This window comes from Schistocerca piceifrons, chromosome X (genome assembly GCF_021461385.2).
Source record: "Schistocerca piceifrons isolate TAMUIC-IGC-003096 chromosome X, iqSchPice1.1, whole genome shotgun sequence".
NCBI classification, from domain to species: Eukaryota; Metazoa; Arthropoda; class Insecta; order Orthoptera; family Acrididae; genus Schistocerca; species Schistocerca piceifrons.
In genome coordinates, this window is record NC_060149.1 from 388,179,017 (window position 1) to 388,201,900 (window position 22,884).

Sequence of the window (22,884 nt, forward strand, 5' to 3'; positions counted from 1 at the left end):
CCATAGTACAGTTTCACGTTGGGTAAATCGTTTTCGTAGTGGTCGTATGAGCATAGACAATAATCCAAGATCTGAAAGGCCAAAAACGTCAACACATGAACAAAGTGTGAGACAATTGGCAGATGTTCTTGAAGAAGATCGCAGTTGCGACTTACGAGGAACTCTTTGAAACCATGGTACTTGCCTCTACATCTGTATTCCGTATTCTGACTAATGATTTGAAAAAGAGAAAAACTTCTGCAAGATGTGTCCCACACTGTTTGACTGCTATAGAGAAGTAGAAACGACTGGACACTGCAACCTTGCACAAACAACAATTCGTTCATAAAGGTCAAGGATTCTCGTGTCGAATTGTCGCTGTTGATGAAACGTGTATTAGAGACTTTGAACTGGAGTTAAAAATCACAGTGGAATGAGTCGAAAGCTTCAAATTCCCCACTTCCAAAATATGATGGAGAGAGTCTCCTGTGGAACAATTGTCACAGCAGTGTATTATTGTAACTTCATGCAAGACCAACGCAGAAAAATGCAAAAAAAAACACCTCACTTGCTAGAGGCTGGGCCACTCATTCTCCACGACAATGCTCGCCCGCGTATCGGCAACGTTGTAGCCCACAAACTGCGTGAATACGGATGGGACTGTTGCCACATCCTCCCTACAGCGCGTACTTGAGTCTACCAGACTTCGACTTCTTCCCGAAGTTGAAAAAAACGTATGCGTGAACATCGTTTTCTTTCTCTGGAAGAGCTTTCCACCACCGCTGTTACCCGAGCCATTCGACATACAAACAGAAGTGGTGTCCCGATTGGAATAATAAAGCTTCCAAAACATTGGGATTCCGTCACAGAGAAGCAGGGAAACTATACTGAAAAGAGTTAGTGACAAAAATAAACGTGTAAGTAAAAATAATTAATGTGCATTATTCATGAAATTCCCTTGTACATTTGCAGCACGCGTGTTTAATGCAAGAGGTGCTTTAAAAAAGAAGAAACGAGTTTATGCTACATATTTACTTTTACTAATCGACTCATTTTTTGAGGGAAACACAACTGTATACTGAAGTGCGTTATAAGAATCATATTTGATCGAAAAACTTTGACAACTGCTTCACTACAGCTACATTTACATTCAATAACGCTCTTTGTCATTACCAATATTTCTCTTCTTTCGGAAATAGTGAAATACGTGAATATAACACAAAGACCATAAACAAACTCTTCCAAGGAGTCAACATTAGTTCAGAAAGAACTCAGATACATCAGTCCACATGTATTCAACAACCTGCCATGGCACATTAAGTGTCGTGTAAATAATGTGGTGGAGTCTAAGTGTGAAGTAACGAACTTTCTGTTGAGTAAATCTTTCTACTCAATTGAAGAACATTTTCACAGGAGCTATTAAATTTATATACGAAGGCAGTAACTTGTTCTCGAAAGAACAGTTACTGTTGATGACCGTGCAGCTTTTCCCAGGAATAAATGATGACTAACTGACAACCTCAGCTGCCGACAGGTGTTGTTGATATACCTCGATGTGGACAGCTGAAAATGTGTGCTCCGACCGAGACTCGATCCCAGGATCTCCTGCTTACATGGCAGACGCTCCTCTGTGGCTCAGATGGATAGAGCGTCTGCCATGTAAGCAGGAGATCCCGGGTTCGAGTCTCGGTCGGAGCACACATTTTCAGCTGTCCACATCGAGGTATATCAACAACACCTGTCGGCAGCTGAGGTTGTCAGTTAGTCATCATCTATTAAATTTAATTTACTAAAATGAACATAAACAGTCTCGACCGCAAGAAACCTTTATTTTTATGGTTGCTGGTTTCGGTCAGTTTATGACCATCTTCAGACCACATACAATGATGGAAGGCACTGGCAGTGAGCGGAGCAGGCGTTACGAACTCCACGAAAATCAACTGAGTGGTTGACATTCGTGGAATTCGTAACGCCAGCTCTATTCACTACTACCACCTATTGTCATGGCGTGAGGTCTGAAGATGGTCAGAAACTGACCGAAACCGGTAACCACAAAAATAAATGTTTCTTGCAGTCGAGACTGTTTATGTTCATTTTAAAACACCAACAAAAACAGCTGCTCTTCACGAGAAATGCTCTCAAAAATATAAAATTTAATGTTTTATCTTATTTTATAGTTAGTACTAGCACTTTAATACATTCCAGAGATCACTCTCCATGCGATCCATGGAATACCACTAATGCAATGTGATAAAGACACTACTCCTGATCGCATGACTAGTATGACTTGAGTGCCAGACAGTGCACAAAATATATTTTTCCTATTGTTCGTATTTGTATGACATCCAGCTACCTGCAATTTAGACAACTACAAAGTTATAAACATGTTCACAAACGCCACATAATTACTCAGTTCTTGTGTTGAGAATGTTCGTAATTGGCAATCCTGTGACACTCGTAAGTTTCATAGGTTCATTATCAGAAATAAGTAACCAATAGAGAGTAGTGATTAATATCGTGAATACAAACAATCATTTAATGAGTAAATGACTGCATATGGTTTATTTTTCTCGCACCTTATGATCGAAATTCATCTGTCTTGGAGTAAACCAAATATTGAGGATGCTGTGGTTTGGTGTCCCATTTCTGACTGTCATGCAAGGTTCATGAATTTTAAATTTGGCGATTGCATTATTGACTCTGACCATCTGACGGTCGTAACAGGAGCAGCCTAGCATTGGTGATGTAGAGCTGCCAGTTATAAAAGTCGATCTTCACAATATGGAGGGGTTAAAACTTAGCTTATGTGGAGCTTAACACCCATTTCCAGTTCGTTTTCTTATTTCTTGTGTTATATGACGTCGAGCAAGTTTGAACTATGAATACCATGTTCTTTTAAGAATGAACGATGGAATATTTGCAAAGTGAGAGAGCAATTGAATTGCACAACTTGAGTCAATACTGCTGTGTTGCTATTATGACGCTAATGGAGAGAGCTCCATTCATTTACCTTAAAGGCATCATGTTTGACGCTGCGTTAAGGGGACATTGTATGTCCTATGCCGCCAATGTTAATAAATTGAATTTTGTGACCCATTATCTTGGAAACGTTTTAAGACACCAACTTACAATTTTCCATAATTATGGAATGCACCTTTCCAGATATACTGAACTATAATTATTACTAAAATTGTATTATGGGACATGCTATCTTTTTTTTTCAAACACTCAACTTTCTGACAGAATTTTGTAAATAAATGAACATAAAAACAAAACAACTCAGGATATTTTAAATATTCTAGTTCCATATGTGTTGAATCTCACAACTGACACGCTGTGGAAATTTCATGTCTCTACCATCAGCACTTTTTTAGAAAATGGGTCAGTTCTTGCAAAAAATTAAGTTCAGAGATATTGAGGTATAAAAGTTTTTTATTACAAATTCTTATACAGACTTACATTTCTGTGTCTTTTATGCACTAGAATTGACCTGGCCCATAGTCTGTGTCTTCTTCAGTGTCACAATAGCCCAGTGCTTGCCTTCTCCTTTTCTTTCTTGCTTCTTTTGTCGTCTGCTGAGCAGCTAACTCCACTTCACATACATGAAGTTCATCCTGTTCCCGCAGTCCTTTAGTTGTGTTCTGTCCAAGTCTTACCCCTAACTTCTCCAGAACCTTAAGTCTTTCATAGGTCCCACCATTAAAAGTTATTACAGCCTCAGACACTGCTAACTTTAGAGTCATAAGGCCAATAAATACATTTTTAGGCACATGGCACCACACAACAATACTGGAGGACTCATTCACATTCTGGGTCTTGCTATGCAAGCACTTCTTTAGTAGCTCAGGATTTGCCAATTCTCTGTAAATAGTCTTGATTGCCTCTATTACTGCCAGAGGAAGAGAATGTTTATGTATACATTCATGAAGGGTGCCTGAAAATTCAGCTTGCCTATATTTACACCAAGTGTTTAGTGGAGGTGGACAAAAAGCATGACATAGCTTTTCATCAGTTGATAGTCGATGAAAGAAAGTGCTCCACACAGCTCTTTTCATCACCTCTAAATTATCACAGTTATCTCTAATGCCCTTCCATAATATTCCTGTAATTCATCAATTACTTTCTCCATTAGTCTTCCAGCACATTTTATTGTCCTGCCGTCAGAGATTTTTGTGTTACCCAGCTCGATTTTTAGGTTACACAGACATGTTCCCATCCTTTTCTTGACATGTCCTACACACTCAAGTTTTTGCATAGGAACATCACATGGTGTACTGTTTTGTACTGTAATGAAAGCCTTGCTGTCTCCATCACCTAAGTAATTCACATATCTGACACCTCTCTCCTTACGCGAACACTGGAAAATGTTAACTGCTCCTTTCACTTCCATTCCTCTACTTGTGCCATCATAATTTTTATACACTGCTGCTTATGAAGTAATCTGTTCTTCTGGTTCGCTGTATAACCTTGGCAGTACTTACTGAGAACTTCAAAATCCAAAACTTTTCCAGTGTCAATACTTATTGCAGATGTAAAACCATTTTTAGAACTAAACCCACACTTTTTCCAGGATCCAGCCACAGCAATGCTGATGTCTGTGTCACCCTCATTTTGTTCAACAGCTTCTGATGTAGCAGCAACCATTGAATCTTCATCCACAGCATTTACAGAGTCCCCAATTGCTGTTACATACTTCATATACATAGAAGGTGGTTTTGGCAAATTCAACACAGTGCAGAGAACATTAACAGCCCTTGCACCTTTACCAATGCATCTAAGGCCATAGAACAGTCTCACATTAGTTTAATACAACTCATTAGCTGAACGCTTTGATGAAGTATGAAATGCCTTTCTTTTTTGCATTTCTGACATTTCATAATTAATTTAGATAAACCTATTCTAGCTCCAATATCCTCATAAAGTTTAACTTCACCACCACAAAGACAGCAAGAGACAATTTCAGAAAAAACTTGTGTAAGGATTTGCAGATCAATAGTGACGCTGTCCGCAATATCGTTACTTTTACCACTGTCACCTGTTTCTAAAGTTACTTTCCTTTTCGATGCAGTAGGGGACGTGGTCACTTCAAAAACATTATCGTGGTTTCCTTTACCGCTAACACACGTGTTTTATAGTACATCAGAAGAAAATGCAGGTCTCGCATATCTGTTAACCGCAAATTTGAGTTTCTTGAAGTTACTTTTACGCTTAGTCATTTTATTTACGCATAAAAAGCAAGAGAACTTAGCTTACTGCAAAAATAGCCGATAATTACACTACTTTCAACGAAAACTAGTATCATAAACAAAGGACTGATTTGTTTATTCGTAATGTCAACTTCGGAGATGTAGCAGTAGACACAAAACGAAGCAAGTCACAGCCTTCTAAACTGAGTAGGTCCCAATATATGACTGCTCAACTGTTGCAGTATATGCGTAGCCGCGAAATTTGACAGTCACACGTCAACATTCAAAATATTATTTGAATGTCTCACAATTGTCTGATTTTAATGTATTACATACCAAAACGTTTAGGAACGTCCAACGTACATTATGGAGTAGGAAACAGAAAATCTCAAATTTCAACGAATTTTATGTACAATGTCCCCTTAACAGACGTTAGTATAGCTTAATGGTGACGAATATTTTTGTTAGTATGACGCCGTCTTCAGTCACAGAACTTTATTTTTCCGTTTTAGTCAAACGCGCTTCGGAGCTGCAACTCCGTTTTTAAGCGCTACATTGACGTTTTGTGTATGTTATATCTGCTTCAGCTTAACATCTTCATCTGTAACCGCAATGTTCACCAACTTTCGCTGAAGTGAAAAAATGTCACATCTACAGTGTAAGTGAATATTATGGGTTACATCCTGTCGGTAGATGGCACTTACGTGTTTTCCTCTACACTTGAAAGCAAGTTACAATTAGCGTAGGACATATAAAGCAAAAACAAATAAACACTCCGATGAAGATGCAGCGGTGTTGCAGTACTCAGTTACCCGTTGTCTGCATGTGGCAGCGTAGATGGTATGTCTTAGAAAGAATATTATGAACCCGAATTTTAATACATGCACTTCATTATTTAGAAAACATACGCGATTTTCATAAAATAAAAAACCATAACTTTCGCGCGTGAAGTACCTAGTGCCGTAAACAAGTAAAAGATCAAGTCACCGGATCAGAGGAACATGAGACGTGACCAGGAAAATCACAAGAATGACGCAGAACTATAGACCTATATCACTGACGTTAATTTGTCGTATAATTAGGAACATAGATTGGCCGCCCTACCATCATTGTTCTGGAGACTGAACAACCCCTTTGTAGTAATCAAACGTGGTTTCCATAATATCAGTTATCTGAAACCTATATTTTTATGTTCGTTCGTGAGATCCAGAACCTTCGATATCGTTTCGTAAATAAGTGAATGTGGAATAACCGAATAGATAAGCAAATGGCTTGAATGCTTGCTTGCGAGCAAAACTAAATATGTCGTTCTTAATGGAGAGGCATCTCCAAAAGCGGAAGTAGCGTCTAGCCATACCTCAAGATAGTGTGATACGGGAGCTGCTGTTCACAATACGTTCAGGGCGGTGAAGGTTCAAATGGTTCAAATGGCTCTGAGCACTATGGCACTTAACATCTATGGTCATCAGTCCCCTAGAACTTAGAACTACTTAAACCTAACTAACCTAAGGACATCACACACACCCATGCCCGAGGCAGGATTCGAACCTGCGACCGTAGCAGTCGCGCGGTTCCGGACTGAGCGCCTAGAACCGCTAGACCACCGCGGCCGGCGGGGCGGTGAAGGTTGTAAGACTGTTGCAGGGTAGGTTGTGCTAAGAAATAATAGTACAGAAGACGAAAAGAATAAATCTGTTTTGCAGTTGCAAAACAGGTGACGCTAGAGGGAAAACATGGGAATGCGCGAATCCCAGAAATACTCCATGAATGATTATCACAGGGAGTGACCAGAGCTTCTGAACTTTCTTCTAAAATTTTTCATTACTTTCCTCCATGTACATCTGACATTGATGTGTACAGTGCCTTTAGTCGTGAACAACGCAATACCCAGCCCATCATTATCCAGCTGCTGTCGAATACATCCTCTGCACTCTTTCCTGACATCAACAAAAAATCTAAGAACGATTCTCGAACTTCCATAATGCGTCTTCTTTACGGGCGTATCGAATTATTTGACTCAGTGAGTCAGTTCTACTTCCGTCGGGAGTGTTGTCAAAAATTATTCTATTACGTTTAGCATTTTGATATCTGCAATAATTTTTTCATTGGCATGTTTTCACAATTACCGTGAAGAGTACGGTTTTGCTGCGCTAAAAATAGTGTAATATCTAAAAGGCGGTGTAAAATGTTTCTCCGTTTCTTGGTTTCATCACTAACAATCTTCTGATTATCTTTGTCAATTGTTTTATTTAGTTCCAAGTCCATGCAGAATATTTTTCATGTTTGTAACTTTGATAGTTGTTCAGGCGATGACTTATGCTTTGATATCTTTGGACTCAATTATTCAATTTCATTGACAGAAGCCAGAATTTTTTTTTCTATCGCCCTCAGAGGACAATATCGGCAGCAAAAACTGTACAGTGCCTTTTTTGATGGTGAGTATAGCACCCATATCTTGAGTCTCGTTCAAATGTGACAAAACCAGGACGAAGTTAAGCAACGATGTGCTCCCTTGGTGTTTTCACCTGGTTTTCCTGTGGATTCAGAAGCTCCTTCTGTGTTTGGGTATACTTCACCGCCCATTTCAGTAATCACAATTCTGATATACTCTGGAACAGATACTGCCCATTGAGCAGTACCATTGGATGAAGGGGAGTCGAAGTTAGATGTATCGGAAATATGTTCATTCTCAGTAATTTTCTCATCATTACTATCTTTATCATCTTTTCTTTCAGTGTCACTTACGTCATAATCCTCACGAAAATCACGGATAGTATCTCTGTATGCCGGAGACAGATTCAACCATTTGATTACTCTTTCCTTCGCCATCTATATTTTTTCCATAATCGGAAAGGTATTTGGATAAAGATCCAGAAAGGGATTTAGCCTCATCCCTCTTTGTTTTTCTTAGCTTTCTTTTCTGAGTGACAACTGGATGAATTATTTTCACTAAAAAAAAAAAGTTTGCGAGGGTATTCCGATTGCAGATCATGGCTTTCACGTCCATCAACAGTAATTTTTTCTCTCCGTGAAGCCTGAAGGCTTGTAATAGGGAGTAGGTACGTACTATCATGACCTTAAATGCATGGTCATTTCTAATTAACTTCGCATATAACGTTTATATTCCAATTGACAATAAAGATAATTGTCTCGTTGGATAAAGAGATTATTTTTATTTCGCCATTTAATAATTCATTATTTGTTTATTAAACATCGTGTTTCTGCAATTTGTAACGCATTTTGATATTATAAAAGTGTTATGTGCTGAAAAATAGTGTAAAGAAAAAATCTAATGTTTGCAAAGGGTTACAGAACTGATCCCGATTGTGTGAACTAGAAATTTAGAGATAATAATAACCTAATTGGAACTGTAGATACTTACTTTTTGGGCTCTTCTCAGATACACGATATTACAATCACTGTTTAAACTCACATCAACACGTCACAAAGTATTTGTAATCGAGCTTTATGAAGAATGAAATGAGACGTAGTTATCACAAAACTCAATGTATTGTAGAGCTCATGTACAATAAGAATGTTTGGATTTTCCTCGTTGTGACGGGTATTCCCCGAGAGTTTCGGTTGAAAGTTTAAGGGAAGTAACGCATCGGCTGCTATCGTCATTTGTTTTGCTAACAAGTTAGAAGTTGAAAGTTAATTTTACGACATAAGGTTCAAATTGGCTGCCCTCGTCACTATTCTTTAATAAGTATGTTGTTCTTCTTACGACAGAAATCATAACATTAATTTCTCTGTTGTTGGAATCTCTTAGTTTCGCGTCGAAGTCTCCACACAGCAAGCGAGTGCTTGCCTTTAAGGCGCTGACTGTAACCAGATAAAAGTTTATGCGATATTGGGTGTGTTCATCAGGGCAAAAAACCTTGTAAAAGGTTTTTTTACTGATAATTCTGGCGTATAAGGTCTAGATGACTGTAGTGTTGATCTTTATTTCTACAGTTGGTAAAAACCACTGCTTGGATCTAGATGACTCCATTCTAGTTCATTTAGGTGGATTCTCATAGTCATAAAGTAATCTGTATAACAATTATATATAACGTCCGAGGAAGTAATTTTTAGAATGTAATACTTAAAATGAACAATTAATGAATCATTGGTAAGTTCTTCACTGCATTTATGCCCGTATTTTTCAAACTGTAGTTATAGTACACCTGTGCAGATGGCGTAGGTATCAGAAGACGTTTCATGTAGAATAACTGCGTCTAGCTGACAACCACAGTTTTAAGTTTCATGCAGCTTTTTTTAGGTAGGTGCCTATGTTTATATTTTGCGTACATATGAGACCTCACACTCCAGACTGCTCCTTATTTACTGAACATATTTAGGCCTTTTTGGAACTTGATTAAAAATGGTCTTGTCAGGACAAGAATCGAAAATCGAGACCCTCGAGATTTGTAGGCCTCCAGGTCCACGGGCTCGGAGCGTGCCACTCCGTCCCGTTATTCCGACACTGAAATACATTAGACTGAAATAGGCAGAAGTTCCCAGTGCCGATTGACAGTGCGATCGACAATCAATCTCTGGAATCAGTCACAACTTGCAAGTTCCTGTGCGGAGTGCTGCAATGGTCACGAAAATTTCACTGGGGGTAGCCAGATGCTAGACGCAGAATTATTTAAAGAATCCTAAGGAACTGTAATTTAATCATAAATGAGGACGCTTACAGCCTTTTTACGACGAATTCTTGAATGTTGTTGTCATTTCATCTTCTATCTTCTATATATTTTATAAATTAAAGTCACCTGTTGCGTTTTTCTGCATGTATGGTGTGTCAAATCTCGCGAACTGTTATAAGGATTTTGATAATTAAAGTACCCTGCCGCGTCTGTATGTGAAGACTGATGTTAGGTGCTACTGTAGGAATTTGGATACGGTTCTCACTGACACATTGATTCACGAGGGAGGTTTGTGTATATCATTACAAAATATTCCTCACAAATCTCCAAGGGGCACGTCCAAAATAAGCCAAGAAACATATTACTTGGTAAGGAAATATCTCACGTAATGATCACGACGGTAAAATTAGAAAATCTGAAAGTTTTACAGAGGGGCATGGGGCAGCCTGTCATCGCTCGTGCTATCCGCGATTACAGGGGAGTACCCCATATATCCTCAGTTGAACAACGTACGGTGGCAAGCGGAGTAAAGATGTAAATGCAGATAATTTAAAACAGAAATAGTCGCACAATCATATGCAGAGTTAATGATTATCTTCTTACAACGCAAAATAGCGATGAAAAATGTGTTACCTAAAACTGAAGCATTCTTAAGTTGCTTCATACGTAGATGACAAGCGGTCTCCTTAATATTTCTAAGTTAATGGAACGTAAAACTGTTCTTTACAGAAGAGCGCACATTTTTCACACTTCTCATTGTGGGTTGCGGCTTTCCCGATTTCTGACGATTGCTTTTGCTGTTTAGACAATGTTATCACGAAATGTCAGAAACACTTTCCGGGTCAATTATATTTTGGCAACCTTGCAGCTGTATTAGCAGCACCTGCGCAGGTTAATTTACCTGGATGTTGAAAAGACAGCTTAGTGTTTTGTTGTCTCAGTGGGTGTTTGCTGCGTAGGAACGCATATTGCGAAGAGCAGGAAGAACTGCAGAGAATCGACGGTTAGTGCAGGATCTGGCATTTAAGTCTCAACTTAAATAAATGTGAAGTATTGCGACTAAATAGATGCAAAGACCTGTTGATGTTCGATTGTGCAACTGTGGATAAATTGCTGGAAACAGCAACCACTGTAAAATAACTATGCTCGTCCGTCTGGAGCGACCTAAAGTGAAACTACCACGTAAAATTAGTTGCAGGAAGAGTATGTGTCAGGCTGAGATTCAATGGAATATATCCAAGTAAATGGAATACATCTACGAAAAAAATTTTGGAAAAAGATCGGTCAAATGTTTGGGAAATTACGTACCTTTGAATAATGATAGAAGTCATGTGCAGCAGCTAGAGTGAAATTCCACCAGACATTTAACCTCTTGTACTCTTCAAAACTCTATGATTCTAACAAGGGAACCTCCCCATCGCACCCCCCTCAGATTTAGTTATAAGTTGCGCACAGTGGATAGGCCTTGAAAAACTGAACACAAATCAATCGAGAAAACAGGAAGAAGTTGTGTGGAACTATGAAAAAAATAAGCAAAATATACAAACTGAGTAGTCCATGCGCAAGATAGGCAACATCAAGGATAGTGTGAGCTCAGGAGCGCCATGGTCCCGTGGTTAGCATGAGCAGCTGCGGAATGAGAGGTACTTGGTTCAAGTCTTCCCTCGAGTGAAAAGTTTACTTTCTTTATTTTTGCAAAGTTATGATCTGTCTGTCTGTTCATTGACGTCTCTGTTCACTGTAATAAGTTTAGTGTGTGTGTTTTGCGACCGCACCGCAAAACCGTGCGATTAGTAGACGAAAGGACGTGCCTCTCCAATGGGAACCGATAAAATTTGATAGCAAGGTCATAAGTCAACCGATTCCTCCACAGGAAAACACGTCTGATATATTCTATACGACACTGGTGACGGCATGTGCGTCACATAATTGTCTGAAAATAAAAAATTAAAATTTTCACTCGAGGGAAGATATAAACCAAGGACCTTTCATTTTGCAGCTGCACACGCTAACCACGAGACCACGGGACTCCTGAAGTGAGATTGTCCTTGATGTTGCCTATCTTGCACATGGACTACTCAGTTTGTATATTTTGCTTATTTTTTTCATAGTTCCACACAACTTCTTCCTGTTTTCTCGATTGATCTGTGTTCAGTTTTTCAAGGCCTATCCACTGTGCCAACTTATAACTAAATCTGAGGGGTGTGCGATGGGGAGGTTCCCTTGTAAGTTAAACATTGAACTTCAAATTCTTAATCGGCACCTCATTTGCAGTACATGATTTCGAGCATTATTCAAGGACGCATCGAATGTTTCTCTGTTTTATTTCTTACGTTTAGACATATCACAGAACATTTGACCGTTATTTTCCAACTTTGGCTCTTATTTTCAACTTTGTTAAGAAAGTATGAAATGTAGGCTATTTAAACATAGATCGCTATTGTATTATTTATTACGAGAAACAAGGGAAGTTTCAATTTATGCTGTGATTTGATATTTTTGGACATTTCATTAACATAGCGAGCAGGATAATGGAATGTATTCGAATTAAATTAGGTAATGCTGAGGGAACGAGACACTGAAAGTAATACACGAGATTTGCCATTTGGGCAGCAAAATAACTGACGATGGCTGAAGTAGAGAGGAGATAAAACGTAGACTGACAAAGGCAAGAAAAACGTTTCTGAAGAAGGGAAATTTGTCAACATCGAACATAGTTTTAAGTGTCAGGAAGTCTTTTCTGAAAGTATACAGGGTGATTCAAAAATGCATGTAAATATTTTAAGGGTGTATTTGTGAGGTAAATATAAGACAAAAATGTTCTATAAATGTTTTTCCATAAACGTTTAATTCCAGAGTTATCGTTAAATACGAAAGTCATGTCCGTATCAAAACGACGGCAGTGCAAGCAGCAGGATGCCATATTCTGGTACGTAATTCACATACGTATCTCCCAACAGTTGATTCGAAACTGCATGAATAGTGTTTGTTTTTGTTTGCACGTGATGTTTACTCCTACTGTACGGAAGATGGCGCTGATGTTGTTGGTAACGGAAAAGTACGTCCTGTCGTTCATTCATCGTCGGAAGGCTAAAGGTTTCGTGCACATGATGTACTCAAACAGTGAGTATGCTGATATGCACCTTGTGTATGGTGCAGCAGATGGAAATGCACTTGCAGCAAGACGAAGGTACAGTGAGCTGTTTCCAGGAAGACGGTTACCAAGTCATCAGACGTTTGTATCTGTGGACAGACGTATGCGGGAGTATGGCATTCGTCCTGGGCCACATTCAGGTCGACCACTTGAGCATGCAGTGAACGTCGAGGAACATGTTTTGGACCTGGTAGACCAAGATCCATCTATCAGTACGAGACAAATTAGTGCAGCTGTACGACTTCCACAATCTACTGTATGGCGGCTGCTTCGGAGACAACAGTTGCATCCATTTCACCTGCAAAAAGTGCACGAATTGACACCTGAAGACTATCCTCGCCGTCAGCAATTCTGCCAGTGGTTACAAGAGCGTCATTTGAATGATCCAATGTTCATTCGGCGGATATTATTCACAGATGAGGCCATGTTTACTCGTGCGGGTGTAATCAATTCGCATAATATGCACCAGTGGGCTGTCGAGAATCCTGGCGCGAGAATTGTGCGTGGATATCAACATCAATTCTCCATAAACATTTGGTGTGGTATTGTGGGGAATTACTTACTCGGACCTCATGTTCTGCCTCCAAGGCTGAATGGGCACGCGTACTGCGAATTTTTGGAGGGAGAATTGCCTGGATTGTTACAGGATGTCCCTCTTGCAACACGAGCCACCATGTGGTTTATGCACGATGGTGCTCCCGCCCATTACAGCCGCAACGTAAGGGCGTACCTCAATTCTGCGTATCCACATCGATGGATAGGTCGCGGAGGACCAATTGCTTGGCCAGCCAGATCACCTGACCTGAACCCTTTAGACTTTTATTTATGGGGCCGACTAAAGACATTGGTGTATTCTTCTGCAGTACCGAACAGAGAAGTGCTACAACAAAGAATTGAAGGTGGTTGTGAAATTATTCGTGGAGAGTTGAACGGACTGTGTAATGTGCAGAGATAATTGATGCGACGAGCACGGGTCTGTCTGCAAGTTCAGGGACAGCATTTTGAACATGCATTGCATTAAGATTTGTGCAAATACAGTACAGTACAGTACAGTCTGTAAAATGCTTCAATTTTCCTTAGTTATTGTGCATTGCTGTAGTTCAATCAACAGGACCTAAATTAATACAGTGTTCGCGAGGAATTGTTTCAGTTTGTTACGTCACGTTTATTTATCAGTTTGCGTTGTTAGTCCAAATGCACTGTAATTAAACTGTGAACTCTGGGAATTAAATACCTTACGTTGTATTGAATGTATTATCCTGTTTTGTTCATAACTCTGTAATAAGCCAAGTATGGAAAAAATTGTATAGAACATTTTTGTCTTATATTTACCTCACAAATACACCCTTGAAATATTTACATACATTTTTGAATCACCCTGTATATATGTAAGTGAAACATGGACGATAAACAGTTTAGGCAAGAAGAGAACAGAAGCTTCTGAAATGTGGTGCTACGGAAGAATGGTGAAGGTTAGTTGGGTAGGTCAAGTAACTAACGAGGAGGTACTGAATAAATATGGGGAGAAAATCTGTTTGTGGCACAACCTGCCTAGAAGAAGGGATCGATTGATAGGATAGATTCTGAGACATCAAGGGATCGTCAGTTTAGTACTGGAGGGAAGTGTGTGGGATTAAATCTTAGAAGGAGAAGAAGATATAAATACAGATGCAGCAGGATGTAGGTCAATAGTTATTCGCAGATGAAGAGGCTTGCGCAGAATAGAGTAACATGGAGAGCTGCATCAAACCAGTCTTCGGAGTGGAGACCACAACAACAGCTAATAGCAGCTGTTCCTGAAATATTTCAATTTCCTTCATGTCAAGAAATTAGGCTTTTCTTAATCCCCCTAATTACTTTCAAGCAGTTAAATTTTGTTCTGCAAGATTAGATGTGATGGTGATCAGTTTAATACCACATTTTTCCATTTCCCACACTTCGTTTGGCTGTGAAAATGCGGACAAAAATGCATTGTGTAATTTATAAGTTTTGTTTTCACATCGCTCAAACATTTGAGCCATAAGTGTCTTACAAAGCACTTGTACGATCTTTTTCTTGTGTACTGCTTGCCAGTTTGTGATCCTGCGAAGGAACAGAGAAGGAAATCTGAACTGGCCTTGCTAAGGAACCATCGCAACATTGTACTACGGGTTCTCCATGTGCTATGGTACTATGGTTTCCTCCGCACGAATCCAAAAATAGCCTTTAATACGAGTATATATAAATACTGAATTATATGTTCGGCGGAATATCAAAAAATGATTCTAATGGCTCTGAGCACTATGGGACTTAACTGCTGTGGTCATCAGTCCCCTAGAACTTAGAACTACTTAAACCTAACTAACCTAAGGACATCACACACATCCATGCCAAAAATAGCCTTTAATACGAGTATATATAAATACTGAATTATATGTTCGGCGGAATATCAAAAAATGATTCAAATGGCTCTGAGCACTATGGGACTTAACTGCTGTGATCATCAGTCGCCTAGAACTTAGAACTACTTAAACCTAACTAACCTAAGGACATCACACACATCCATGCCCGAGGCAGGATTCGAACCTGCGACCGTAGCGGTCTCGCGGTTCCAGACTGTAGCGCCTAGAACCGCTCGGCCACTCCAGCCGGCGGCAGAAATCCAGTGGCATGCTTGGCTACATCGACGTCAACATGACTACCCTGCAATTCACAATTAAGTCCTGGAAGAAGGTTCATCGAACCAACTTCAAGCTATCTCTCTATCGTTCCACTCTTGTACAGCGAGCGGGAAAAAGGAGTACTTAAATCCTTCTGTGCGAGCTCTGATTTCTATTATTTTGATGATCATTTCTCCCTACGTAGCAGGGCGCCAACAGAATATTTTCGCAATCTGATAAGGAATTGGTGACCGAATTTTCGCTATAAAATCCTGCCGCAACGAGAAACGTCTTTGTTTCAATGATTGTCACCCCAACTCATGTTTCATATACGTGGCACTCTTTCATCAAAAAAATGTTCAAATGTGTGTGAAATCGTATGGGACTCAACTGCTAAGGTCATCAGTCCCTAAGTTTACACACTACTTAACCTAAATTATCCTAAGGACAAACACACGGCCGTGCGGTTAAAGGCGCTGCAGTCTGGAACCGCGAGACCGCTACGGTCGCAGGTTCGAATCCTGCCTCGGGCATGGATGTTTGTGATGTCCTTAGGTTAGTTAGGTTTAACTAGTTCTAAGTTCTAGGTGACTAATGACCTCAGCAGTTGAGTCCCATAGTGCTCAGAGCCATTTGAACCATTTTGAACAAACACACACACACACACCCATGCCCGAGGGAGGACTCGAACCTCCGCCGGGACCAGCCGCACAGTCCATGACTGCTCGGCTAATCCCGCGCTGCTCTTTCATCTATTTCGCGATAATATAAAACGAGCTGCCCTTCTTTGAACTTTTTCGGTGTCCTCCGACAGTCCCGTCTGGTGTGAATGCCACACCGCACAGAGGGCGGACAAACATGGTGTAAGCAGTCTACTTAGTGGACCTATTGCACTTTCTACGTGCTCTGCCAATAAATCGCAGTCTTTGGTTTGCTTTACACACAACATTATCTATGTGATCGTTCCGATTTAAGTTATTCGAAATTGTAATCCTTAAGTATGTAGCTGAATTTACAACCTTTGGATTTTTGTTATTTAGTCGTAATGGAAATTTAGCGGATTTCTTTTAGCACTCATATGAATGCATTCACACTCTTCATTATTTAGAGTTAGTTGACACGGTTCACACCATACAGTTACCTTGTCTAAATCATTTAGAAGTTGTTTTCGACCATCTGATGACTTTAGAAAGCGGTAAATGACAGCGTCATATGGAACAGCAGAGGGCTTATAACTCTTCCTTGGGGGACGCGAGATATTACTTCTGTTTTACTCGCTGACTTTCCGTCAGTTACTGCGAAATGTGACATTTCTGACAGGAAATCATGAATCCAATCACACAACTGAGCCAACGCGGCATAGGCACGCAATTCAATCAGAAGACGTTTGAAAATTTGAAATTTGTGGGAAGGCCTTATGGGACCAAACTGCTGAGGTCATCGGTCTCTAAACTTATGTACCACTTAATCTAACTTAAACTAACTTAAGCTATGGACAACACATATAGCCATGCCCGAGGAGGACTCGAACCTCAGACGGAGGGAGCCGCACGGACCGTGACAAGACGCCCCAGACCGCGCAGCTACCGCGCGCGGCGGAAGACTTTTCCTTCTGGAAATCTAAAAACATGGAATCCATTTGACATCCCCTCTCGATAGCCCTCATTACTTCGTGAGACTAAAGATTTAGTTGTGTTTCATAAGAACGACATTTTCTGAATCCGTGCTGACTATTTGTCAATAAATCATTTTCTTCGAGGTGATTCATAATGTTCGAAAATAGTATATGTTACAAAATCCTACTGCAAATCGAATTTAGTGATATGGGTCTGTAATTCAGTGAATTACTCCTATTTCCTTTCTTGGGTATTGGTTTGACTGGTGCAGCTTCCCAGTCTTTGGGTACTGATCTTTCGAAGAGCGAGCGGTTGTATGTGATTGCTAAGTATGGAGTTATTGCATCAGCATATTCTGAGAGAAACCTGACTGGTATACAATCTCGACTGGAGACCTTGGCTTTATTAAGTGACCTAAGATGCTTTGCTATAACGAGAATATCCACTTCTAAGTTAGTCATGTTGGCAGTTGTTCTATATTCGATTTCTGGAATATTTGTTTAGACTTCATTGGTGAAGGAGTTTCGGAGAACAGTGTTTAGTAACTCTGCTTTAGCGGCACTGTCGTCAGTGACATCACCATTGTTATTGCGCAGTAAGGTACTGATTGCGTCTTGCCGCTGGTGTACTTTACATATGATCAGAATACCTTTGGGTTTCCTGCCAGATTTCGAGACAGAACTTCGTTACGGAAACTATTAAATGCATCTCACATTGAAGTTCGCGCTAAATTTGGGCTTTTGTAAAACTTCACCAATCTTGGGGATTTTGCGTTCCTTTAAATTTGGCATGCTTTTTTCGTAGCTTCTGCAACGATGTTCTGACCCATTTTGTGTACCATATGGAATCAGTACCATCTCATATTAATTTATGTAGCATATGTCTCTCAATTGCCGTCGATACTATCTCTATGAATTCAAACCGCAGCTGGTATTCATTTACATAGTCAGAAAGACGTCGAACGAAATTTTTCTTTTTTTTTACAGATATACTTTGCGTTTATTTTTGGTGGATTTGGATGTTACGGTATTCAGTCTCGCTACAAATGCCTTGTTATCATTAATGCCTGTATGTTAAGTGATGTTCCCAATTTGCTCAGGATTACGTGTTGATAAGAGGTCATGAATGTTTTCGCAACCATTTACACTTCTAGTAGGCTCCTGAACTAACTTTACGTTTAAACATGTATTTTTGTTAGCATATCGAGGGTAAAGTCGAATCACCATCACCTATAATTGTATGAGTAGGGTACCTATTTGAAACAAGACTCAAGTTTTCTTTGAAATGCTCAGCAACTGTATCATCTGAGTCAAGGGGTAGGTAAAACTAATTAATTATCAATTTAAATGGGTTCAAATGGCTCTGAGCACTATGGGACTTAACATCTATGGTCATCAGTCCCCTAGAACTTAGAACTACTTAAACCTAACTAACCTAAGGACAGCGCACAACACCCAGTCATCACGAGGCAGCGAAAAATTATCAATTTATTCCGGCTGTCAAGTATAACCTCTATCCATTCTAAAACACAGGAACTATCTACTTCAATTTCACAACAAGGTAAACTAATTCTGACAGCAATAAACACTCTACCGCCAACTGTACATAATCCATAATTTCTCGATACGGTGAGGTCCCTTGAAAAAATTTCAGCTAAAATTATTTCCGACTTTAGCTAGCTTTCCATACCTATAACGATTTGAGCTTCAGTGCTTTCTATTAGCGCTGGAGCTCTGGTCCTTTCCTAACACAGCTACGACAATTTACAACTACAATAATGATTATTGCTAGGTCTACCTTCCTGTGTTTGCCCTGCACCCTTTTAGACCGACGCCCTTTCTGTAGTTTCCCGAAACACTACAACTACAGCCAGTCTCCTCTACACAGCCCCTGCTACCCGTATAGCCGCTTCCTGTGTGTGGTATCTCACTGTCTCGGTCAGCCAGGCTGTATTTCATCTCAGTAACTGAGATTTTTAGCTGCGAGGAGTGAACATGACTGAAATGATACTGAATAATCGTCGAGGACTCGACGAACCAGCCGACGGTCTGAGAAAGGCAACAGCAAGTCACACCTGTTATGCGTTGCGAAGAAAATGGTTCAAATGGCTCTGAGTACTATGGGACTTAACATCTGAGGTCACCAGTCCCCCAGACTTAGAACTACTTAAACCTAATTAACCTAAGGACATCACACACATCCACGCCCGAGGCAGGATTCGAACCTGCGACCATAGGAGCAGCGCGTTCCGGACGGAAGCGCCTAGAACCGCTCAGCCACGTTGCGAAGAGTACTAAGCGTGACTTCCCGAAGCACAGTTACTCTAGTCTGATACTTGAAAGTAACTATTCAACGTAACACATGACATGAGAAAATGAAGCAAATTATTTCGGAGAATTTTAAACACAACTGGATCAATATCTTTTGATCCATGTCGGCTTAAAGAACCTCTGTGTTTATCTCAAGTTAGCTTATATGAAATCAGAGCGAGCTACGTAGAATGGCATCTGTGGATTCTTGATATCTACGTGCCTCACTTATCGTACTCCAGAGACTAGATACATTCAGAAATTTATCACTCTGTTCTTCAGCTGTTCGTTATGTATAAAGAAAAGTAAAACCGAGGAGAAGAAAGAAAAAACAATAAAGGCTAATCTTAGGAAACCACGATAATTAAAAAAGGTAAAAAGATTAGCAACAACGTCTCGTTGAGGAAGATTACAAACTCAATTAGGACATTGACAAGGAAATATATGAGTCGCGTCCTTTTCAGTGGAACCATCACGGCAATCACCTTCACTGATTTAGAGAAACCATAAACCATGGTAAACCTAATTGCCGGTTGCCAGACGGGGATTCGAACCACGCTCCTCTCGAATGCGAGTCCATTGCCTTAACCTCCATGCTACATCTCTCACTAGAATTCCTGCCAACAAAAAGGCGTTCACTCCACCAGCTTGACATAGTAAAGACGGATTACATGCGCGAAAGTACCACCAGATTCAAGAAAATGCGCAAAAACGTTGCTCTTAAAACAGTGTTATCGCAAAGTAAAATGCATCACTAAACCTATAAAGAAGCATAAGAGGAACAGCGGGGTTCAAATTCTCATCGAGCCCTCTGGATTCAGCTTTCCCGTGGAATAAACTGAAATAAATTTAGTTTAGTAACTTAGGTGTGTATCCATCCTAACAGACTTTACTAACTGTAGCAAGTATCTATTCTTTTACACGGCTTATGATGTCAATAAGTAAATACTTACGGATAAATAAATGAAAAGAGTGTTACGTTGCGTAATATTAGCCGTATTCCATGGATCAAGTGGAGAGGGGTTTCTGAGTAGTGTAAAGAAGGCAAAGGTGTTGTGACTTGGCAAGACAGCCAAGCCACTATGAGGAAGCCGAAAGGCACGCGTTTAAGCTCACGCAGGCTGGCGTGAGGTCTGGAACAGTTAAAGGAGTTGAGTCTAGTAAAAAAAGTACGTAGCTTCTGGAATACTTAACTTTAATCCATAATTGGTGAACATCGGTCTGATGGTACATGCATCACAAGATAAATAGCAAATGATAATGGCGCCTTGCTAGGTCGTAGCAAATGACGTAGCTGAAGGCTATGCTAACTATCGTCTCGGCAAATGAGAGCGTAATTTGTCAGTGAACCATCGCTAGCAAAGTCGGCTGTACAACTGGGGCGAGTGCTAGGAAGTGTCTCTAGACCTGCCGTGTGGCGGCGCTCGGTCTGCAATCACTGACAGTGGCGTTACGCGGGTCCGTCGTATACTAGCGGACCGCGGCCGATTTAAAGGCTACCACCTAGCAAGTGTGGTGTCTGGCGGTGACACCACAAAAGGTTTACATTTTATTTAAGTGCAATTGAAATATGTTGCTTAACATTATGAAATATTAATGTGCCCCAGTGATATTATTAAATTTCATAGTAACCCATGCTCCTCTATGCTATGCTAGTATATTTGTTAAAATACAGCGAGGTCTTTCTCCACCGAAAAGAGAGAGAGGAAAATGACAGAACTGTCCTTTTTCTTCTTTCACTGCATACCGCTGATTTATTTTGTGGATTGGTTTTCCTGGTCGATTACTATCACTATAGTGGTGAAAAGAAAAAGTCATATGATATCACTTTACGAGAAGTTATGAAACTCATAAACGTTTGGAATGTCGAAGTACACAGGTTATGAAGTAACTCTCTCTTTCCGTCCGAACAGGCCTCAGAAGGCCCAATGGTACCGACTGATCGGTGTGTCATCCTCAGAAAGCCACCAGCCTGACAATACACGTCGAAACTAAGTTTGTATTGACGTGTCTTGTCAGGCTGTTGGACTTTCGCTATTTTCCTACTATTCTTCAATCTGCGCAAATTTTATAAAGATGACTACTTCATGCGTCATACAGGATCATCCTCTTATAAGCTAGTCTACGGAACAGCTGACCATTTCTGGAACCTAATCATACACTGTTCTCACAATAATACCTGCAGTATTGTTGCGTTGCAAATAATGAGCATTCGAAGCAACATTTACTCAGGCAACTGCACATTTTCCTATACTTCCGTCATCCTGCGAGATTACGGTCTACAACCTGGGTTGCTCAAGGTGATGTTTTTAAACTACGTACTGTAATTGTCTTCGTATTTGAGAATACATGTTATTGCATGACTACATCTCATGATGCTTTCCAATGCATATTCACGTCTTTTACAAGTTTTGGACGATCTGCAACCGCAACTAGTTATCGTACATTAATTGTGACAGGAAAATTACAGTCTAGGCATTAAAAGTTTTTTTACCTTAGTAATTTTTATTTCTTAAACCACTTAAACACAATATCAGGCTTCACTGCTTTGAAGAAGTATCTTTTTAACGAATGAAGTTACCTGACAACACACTGAAGAGCCAAAGAAACAGGTACACCTGGCTAATATCGTGTAGGGCCCCTATGAGCACGCAAAAGAGCCGCAACACGACGTGGCATGGACTCGATTAATGTCTGAAGTAGTGCTGGAGGGAATTGACACCATGAATCCTGCAGGGCTGTCCATAAATCCGTAAGAGTACGAGGGGCTGGAGATTTCTTCTGAATAGCACGTTGCAAGGCATCCCAGATATGCTCAATAATGTTCATATCTGGGGAGTTTAGTGGCCAGCGGTAGTGTCTAACCTCAGAAGAGTGTTCCTGGAGTCGCTCTGTAGCAATTCTGGACGTGTGGAGTGTCGCATTGACCTGCTGGAATTGCCCAAGTCCGTTGGAATGCACGGACGTGAATGGATCCAGGTTATCAGACTGGATTCTTAGGTACGCGTCACCTGTTAGAGCCGTATCTAAACGTGTCAGGGGCTACACATCACTCCAGCTGCACACGCCCCACACCATCAGGGAGCCTGCACAAGCTTGAACAGTCTCCTGCTGACATGCAGGGTACATTAATTCATGAGGTTGTCTCCATACCCGTACATGTCCATCCGCTTGATACAATTTGAAACGAGATTCGTCCGACCAGGCAACATGTTTCCAGCCATCAACAGTCCAATCTCGGTGCTGACGGGCCCAGGCGAGGCGTAAAGCTTTATGTCGTGCAGTCATCAAGGGTACACGAGTGGGCCTTCGGCGCCGAAAGCCCATATCGATGCTGTTTCGTTGAATGGTTCGTACGCTAACACTT

General features: G+C 40.4%; 1 protein-coding gene across 1 annotated transcript in view; it reads left to right on the plus strand.

Annotated features, from left to right (window-relative positions):
* Positions 1-22,884, plus strand: part of LOC124722050 (cysteine dioxygenase type 1) — a 134,736-nt gene that overhangs the window by 96,115 nt on the left and 15,737 nt on the right. The window lies entirely within an intron of this gene.